Source organism: Eutrema salsugineum, unplaced genomic scaffold (assembly GCF_000478725.1).
Source record: "Eutrema salsugineum unplaced genomic scaffold, Eutsalg1_0 scaffold_8, whole genome shotgun sequence".
NCBI classification, from domain to species: Eukaryota; Viridiplantae; Streptophyta; class Magnoliopsida; order Brassicales; family Brassicaceae; genus Eutrema; species Eutrema salsugineum.
The window spans coordinates 8,173,900-8,179,899 of record NW_006256414.1 but is presented as its reverse complement, the minus strand read 5'-3'; the positions used below and the strand labels follow the sequence as shown (position 1 = coordinate 8,179,899).

Genomic DNA, 6,000 nt, shown 5'->3' with positions numbered 1-6,000 from the left:
TAAGGATTTTCTGCTTCAAATTACAGTCCTCAGCTCTACCAACTGAGATAAGGTCGGATGTGTTTTAACTTTGTGGACCCGTAGTAGATTCAATAACTGTACATATTGCCTTTAGAAGTACTTGTTTTCGCACGAGAAAGCGTTTTCTATAAAAATTATACAAAGAAACGTAGTTTAAGACTTGAGCAAGACGTCTTCGGAAAAATAAGTTTGATTAGAAACACTAAAGAATATATATAAGGTACGATTCAGAATGGTAGGTATACCCTCGAGTTTTTCTCCGACACAAAATAATGGTAAGATAAATTTAGTTTTACATATCTAGAATTTGCCTATGGTATATATGGGCATTAGACTATGGTCAAACAAAATTGAATGCTTGAGCAGAAATGACAACAAGTTTTTGGAAGTTCCACTACAATTTTTTTATCTAAATAAAAACACTAGAATCATAAGACTTTTATCTTTCTTCTTTGTCAAATAGCCATATATAAGTAAGACAGTCTAGATTTTGTGATGGAACAAAAAGTAATTTATACCAAAAGTTGCTATGAGAAACATAAGCTGTTACAATCTACTCCTCGAAACTTCTCTGTACAAGATATAAGCAAAGATGCATACGAACAAATAGTTTTGAAATGACAAGTAAAATTGCATGCATGAGCAAAACATTTCCGACCTACCGGATTCGAACCAGTGACCTAAGGATTCTCTGCTTCAACTACAGTCCTCCGCTCTACCAACTGAGCTAAGGTCAGCATTGTAATCTAACACTTTATGCATGTATATCACTAAAATTCTACAATCTTAACTTATGTATACAAAGAGTACCATACAAAAGTTTAGCTAAGCACTCCTATGCTATTCAGTTTTATGGCTGTTTGATTTAAAGAACTACATTTTATTACAACTTCCATGAAAGTAATTTCTAATACGTATTATTTTCAAAAGTTCTTTTCCAAAACACTTTAGAAAAACGTGAACGGCAGGATTCGAACCTGCGCGGGCAAAGCCCACATGATTTCTAGTCATGCCCGATAACCACTCCGGCACGTCCACTTTTCCTTTACTGGAACATGATTCGGATATTTATCAAGGTATTATATTCTATTGTCCAGCCATATTGTGCTAGCTTGTTGAAAGATAAGTAGAAGAGTCTAAGAAAGCTTTTATACAATTCAACATCTAAAAGAAGAAGAAAAGAAACAGAAATCTATCTTTGAAAACCATTAGAGAATGTCAAAATTCCCAATCATTAAATTTCCAAACGATTCTTTTTTCTAACGATTTTATCCCACTGGGTAAAACGTTAAAAGCCACTTTTATATTTGACACAAACATAGGAATAGTAATAGTAATAAGGAGTGTGGGGCAATGATTGTTCCAATTATTTAAAACAAGAGACATAAAATTCATGCAAGAATATGGCAAAAGACTTTCATTACCATTCGAGAACTTGACAACTTATAGGCACATGCAACTATCTTGTAAATAATATGATATTAACATGGTTCTAAATAATATGATATTTACATGGTACTGATCCGTTAGTGGACTTTCGTTTTCTGTTTTCATCAATAGCTTAACTCTAATATCTTTATAAATTAATTTGAACGTTTCTTATACCGGTTACAGTTAAAGATGAAGACATCCAAAATCCAAATTAATCAGGGAAAAATTAGTTTCTTGTAAGTTTAATGGTATCTCTTTTGAATGTAGCATCCTGAGACATGTTTTTCGACTTGGAGTGTTAACCCGACATAAAAATCTTTTGAGAGAGAAAATTCCGACCTACCGGATTCGAACCAGTGACCTAAGGATATTCTGCTTCAACTACAGTCCTCCGCTCTACCAACTGAGCTAAGGTCGGATGTGTTTTATACTTTGTGGACCTGTATGTAGTTTCAACAACTGTATATATTGCCTTTAGAAGTACTTGTTTTCGCACGAGAAAGCGTTTTCTATAAAAATTAAACAAAGAAACGTAGTTTAAGACTTGAGCAAGACGTCTTCGGAAAAATAAGTTTGATTAGAAACACTAAAGAATATATAAAAGGTACGATTCAGAATGGTAGGTATACCCTCGAGTTTTTCTCCGACACAAAATAATGGTAAGATAAATTTAGTTTTACATATCTAGAATTTGCCTATGGTATATATGGGCATTAGACTATGGTCAAACAAAATTGAATGCTTGAGCAGAAATGACAACAAGTTTTTGGAAGTTCCACTACAATTTTTTTATCTAAATAAAAACACTAGAATCATAAGACTTTTATCTTTCTTCTTTGTCAAATAGCCATATATAAGTAAGACAGTCTAGATTTTGTGATGGAACAAAAAGTAATTTATACCCAAAGTTGCTATGAGAAACATAAGCTGTTACAATCTACTCCTCGAAACTTCTCTGTACAAGATATAAGCAAAGATGCATACGAACAAATAGTTTTGAAATGACAAGTAAAATTGCATGCATGAGCAAAACATTTCCGACCTACCGGATTCGAACCAGTGACCTAAGGATTCTCTGCTTCAACTACAGTCCTCCGCTCTACCAACTGAGCTAAGGTCGGCATTGTAATATAACACTTTATGCATGTATATCACTAAAATTCTACAATCTTAACTTATGTATACAAAGAGTACTATACAAAAGGTTAGCTAAGCACTCCTATGCTATTCAGTTTTATGGCTGTTTGATTTAAAGTACTACATTTTATTACAACATCTATGAAAGTAATTTCTAATAGGTATTATTTTCAAAAGATCTTTCCCAAAACACATTAGAAAAACGTGAACGGCAGGATTCGAACCTGCGCGGGCAAAGCCCACATGATTTCTAGTCATGCCCGATAACCACTCCGGCACGTCCACTTTTCCTTTACTGGAACATGATTCGGATATTTATCAAGGTATTATATTCTATTGTCCAGCCATATTGTGCTAGCTTGTTGAAAGATAAGTAGAAGAGTCTAAGAAAGCTTTTATACAATTCAACATCTAAAAGAAGAAGAAAAGAAACAGAAATCTATCTTTGAAAACCATTAGAGAATGTCAAAATTCCCAATCATTAAATTTCCAAACGATTCTTTTTTCTAACGATTTTATCCCACTGGGTAAAACGTTAAAAGCCACTTTTATATTTGACACAAACATAGGAATAGTAATAGTAATAAGGAGTGTGGGGCAATGATTGTTCCAATTATTTAAAACAAGAGACATAAAATTCATGCAAGAATATGGCAAAAGACTTTCATTACCATTCGAGAACTTGACAACTTATAGGCACATGCAACTATCTTGTAAATAATATGATATTAACATGGTTCTAAATAATATGATATTTACATGGTACTGATCCGTTAGTGGACTTTCGTTTTCTGTTTTCATCAATAGCTTAACTCTAATATCTTTATAAATTAATTTGAACGTTTCTTATACCGGTTACAGTTAAAGATGAAGACATCCAAAATCCAAATTAATCAGGGAAAAATTAGTTTCTTGTAAGTTTAATGGTATCTCTTTTGAATGTAGCAGTCCGAGACATGTTTTTCGACTTGGAGAGTTAACCCGACATAAAAATCTTTTGAGAGAGAAATTCCGACCTACCGGATTCGAACCAGTGACCTAAGGATATTCTGCTTCAACTACAGTCCTCCGCTCTACCAACTGAGCTAAGGTCGGATGTGTTTTATACTTTGTGGACCTGTATTTAGTTTCAACAACTGTATATACTGCCTTTAGAAGTACTTGTTTTCGCAAGAAAAAGCTTTTTTTATAAAAATTAAACAAAGAATGGTAGTTTACGACCTGAGCAAGACGTCTTCGGAAAAATAAGTTTGATTAGAAACACTAAAGAATATAAAAGGTACGATTCATGTAAACTCTATGCATGTATAACAAAGAAACTCTACCAACTGAGCTAAGGTCGGCATTGTAATATAACACTTTATGCATGTATATCACTAAAATTCTACAATCTTAACTTATGTATACAAAGAGTACTATACAAAAGGTTAGCTAAGCACTCCTATGCTATTCAGTTTTATGGCTGTTTGATTTAAAGTACTACATTTTATTACAACATCTATGAAAGTAATTTCTAATAGGTATTATTTTCAAAAGATCTTTCCCAAAACACATTAGAAAAACGTGAACGGCAGGATTCGTACCTGCGCGGGCAAAGCCTACATGATTTCTAGTCATGCCCAATACCACTCCATCACGTCCACTTTTCCTTTACTGGAACATGATTCAGATATTTATCAAGGTATTATATTCTATTGTCCAGCCATATTGTGCTAGCTTGTTGAAGGATAAGTAGAAGAGTCTAAGATAGCTTTTATACAATTCATCAACTAGAAGAAGAAGAAAAGAAACTAAAATTGTGTGAGCCAAAACTCGCACAACCAAAAATTTTTGAAGGAAAAATTAAGGGATCCGAAATTTTTAAGGTTTATCGCAAGAACAGTAAGATCAAAAGAAGATTTTTGCTGGAAAAGTGTTTAAGTCTTATTGCTCTCGAGTGGGTAAAAGTTACATAATGAATCGTGTAAATCACCTATTTATACTAACTCTCTAAACCGCCTAGCCGAGAATCTCGGGAGAGATTTTCGGAATATTTCCTTATCGCTTTGTGCGGCCACCGCCGTTGTATTTCGCCTTGGGTTTTCCGTGGGCTTCATCCTCCGTGGCCTTTATTCGGCCCAGAACAAATTAATCGGCTCGGCCCAACACGAAGGAACGCAGCTCGGCCGCTTATTCTGTCCCACATCTCGGCCCACTTGCATTTCCACTCAGGGCTCGGCCTAAACATCGCACGAGGTGGCTCAGCCTATTTTCTCCTTTCTTCTATGGATCCGGCCCACTTTCATATTCCTCTATTATAGCTCGGCCTTCCTGAACACTTAGCCGTTATGAAGACGGTTTTATCCATTTGGGGTGAAACCGACCCCAACAGTTAGCCCCCCAGCTCATCAGTTTCGGAGACGAGAATGACGAGGTTCATCATTCCTGGCCATGGAGTAAACCGACGGGTCGAGCCACCACGATTCCAGATGAGGCGTTTTGAGAACAAAATGCTGAGCCATTCTTTGACGAGGCGAAAAAGCAGAGCCGTGTTTAGCGACATGGTATTTTTGATAAAGATAAGGCCAAGCCATTTTATTAACGACGAAGCGGTCGAGCCAAAGGATAATGCCGAGCTGACACGTCCTTTTCAGAGGACGCCGAGCCGTGTTGACGTTGATGATAAGGCGTTTTTGAAAGGATGTCGAACCATATTATCGTTAACGACTTGGCAATTTATAATGCCAAGCTGTGTTTCGATGCGACGTCAAGGCGATTTTATTTGGTAGCGCCGAGGCGTGTATTAAAAGTTACGACGAGGCGATTTTGCTTGATAATGCCAAGTTGTGTTTGACGAGGCAATCTAGTTTAGTGATTCCGAGCCATGTTTCAAGATAACGGCGAGGCGTTATCGTATTGAGGATGTCAAGTCATAAGGCATTTTCTACTAAACGAAACGGCTCGGGATCCTTTATCGAGTCTGAATGGGCTCGGTAGTATTGGGCACGGTTCCTTTGTTGATGATCCGAAGCGCGTGCATCGAACGCACTGCAGTAGCAGGTACGCTCCTTGGTGAAGCCGCGCGGATTCCACGCGCCATACTTATATTTCGCTGATTTCCGAGGTTCATGTGGACCCCAAACGAATCGAGACTTTTATATAAGGAGGCTTTTGCTTTCATTCTCCTCATAACTTCAGTCTCCCAAAAATCACAAAGGTAGCTCTCCCTTCTCTCTCTAAATTATTTTCCTCTCCAGCTAGGATTTCAGCTGCTTCCGTCGACTCTCCTCCGTGCCAGCGACAAGATTTTACGGCGCCGGCTTTCTCAGGCCTATCTTTCAGATCTAAAGATGCGAGCCAAGGTGAAGAACCCTTGGGTCTAGATAAATCGATGCGTCGCGATGAATCGTGCTTCGGATCGAGATGAAGGGG

The 6,000-nt window shown here is 36.9% G+C and overlaps 4 non-coding genes across 4 annotated transcripts; all 4 read right to left on the bottom strand.

Moving 5' to 3' along the window:
• Positions 1–977: 977 nt before the first annotated feature.
• On the bottom strand, positions 978–1,059 carry TRNAS-AGA. Its single transcript has one exon. It is a non-coding gene; the product is annotated as a tRNA-Ser (tRNA).
• Positions 1,060–1,785: 726 nt separating this feature from the next.
• Positions 1,786–1,870, bottom strand: TRNAY-GUA. The gene is given in 2 exon segments: positions 1,786–1,821; positions 1,834–1,870. It is a non-coding gene; the product is annotated as a tRNA-Tyr (tRNA).
• Positions 1,871–2,792: 922 nt separating this feature from the next.
• TRNAS-AGA lies at positions 2,793–2,874 on the bottom strand. The gene has a single exon. It is a non-coding gene; the product is annotated as a tRNA-Ser (tRNA).
• Positions 2,875–3,599: 725 nt separating this feature from the next.
• On the bottom strand, positions 3,600–3,684 carry TRNAY-GUA. The gene is given in 2 exon segments: positions 3,600–3,635; positions 3,648–3,684. It is a non-coding gene; the product is annotated as a tRNA-Tyr (tRNA).
• Positions 3,685–6,000: the final 2,316 nt, after the last annotated feature.